The sequence below is a fragment of the Anneissia japonica genome, unplaced genomic scaffold (assembly GCF_011630105.1).
Source record: "Anneissia japonica isolate Jap-2015-1 unplaced genomic scaffold, ASM1163010v1 scaffold585_len4108843_cov191, whole genome shotgun sequence".
In the NCBI taxonomy this organism is placed as follows: Eukaryota; Metazoa; Echinodermata; class Crinoidea; order Comatulida; family Comatulidae; genus Anneissia; species Anneissia japonica.
In genome coordinates this window covers 2273444-2273997 of record NW_022716829.1, presented here as the reverse complement: position 1 = coordinate 2273997, position 554 = coordinate 2273444, and the positions used below count along the sequence as shown (strand labels likewise).

General features: G+C 47.8%; 1 protein-coding gene across 1 annotated transcript in view; it reads right to left on the bottom strand.

The window, feature by feature from the left end:
- The window catches only part of LOC117109913 (low-density lipoprotein receptor-related protein 4-like), a 68097-nt gene that overhangs the window by 50913 nt on the left and 16630 nt on the right, over positions 1-554 (bottom strand). The window lies entirely within an intron of this gene.

Sequence of the window (554 nt, the reverse complement as noted above, 5' to 3'; positions counted from 1 at the left end):
GGGGGGGGGGGGGGGGGCTGATCGCCGACGAGGGGGTCCGATTTCCCCAACGAAAGCAAAGTGGGCATGGTTGAGCTTCGATTAAAATGTTTCGAAACTGGTCCGGGGGTGCTTTTTCTCCCCGACGTTGGTAGGGGGAAGCTCCCCCCCTGCTGGCACCACCCCTGGAGTGGGTGCAGGGATCTACTACTAAGCCTAGTTTGGATTTAGACTTACTTTTATTTTTTAATCAAATACTGTACTAGTAATTTTTAGAATTACTGCATTGAGCTTACGTTTTATAACTTTAGGTGGCGCAATCAACTACAAATTTACTACGGAATACAGCAAGATAGCGCTTTACTCCGCTAACTTCTGGCCAATCAGATAATCCTGCGTTATGTGGTTGCCAGGAAGATTGATGAACCCAATTTTTAGAAATTTTGATTACGCCCTCCAATTCGAAACCCCCCTCTAATTCCGAGACTACTTTTCAAAAGACCAAAATAACAATCTTCCATCTTTTAACACAAAGCCAGTGGCGGCGCCAGCGGGGGCGGTGCAGGGGGTGGGGA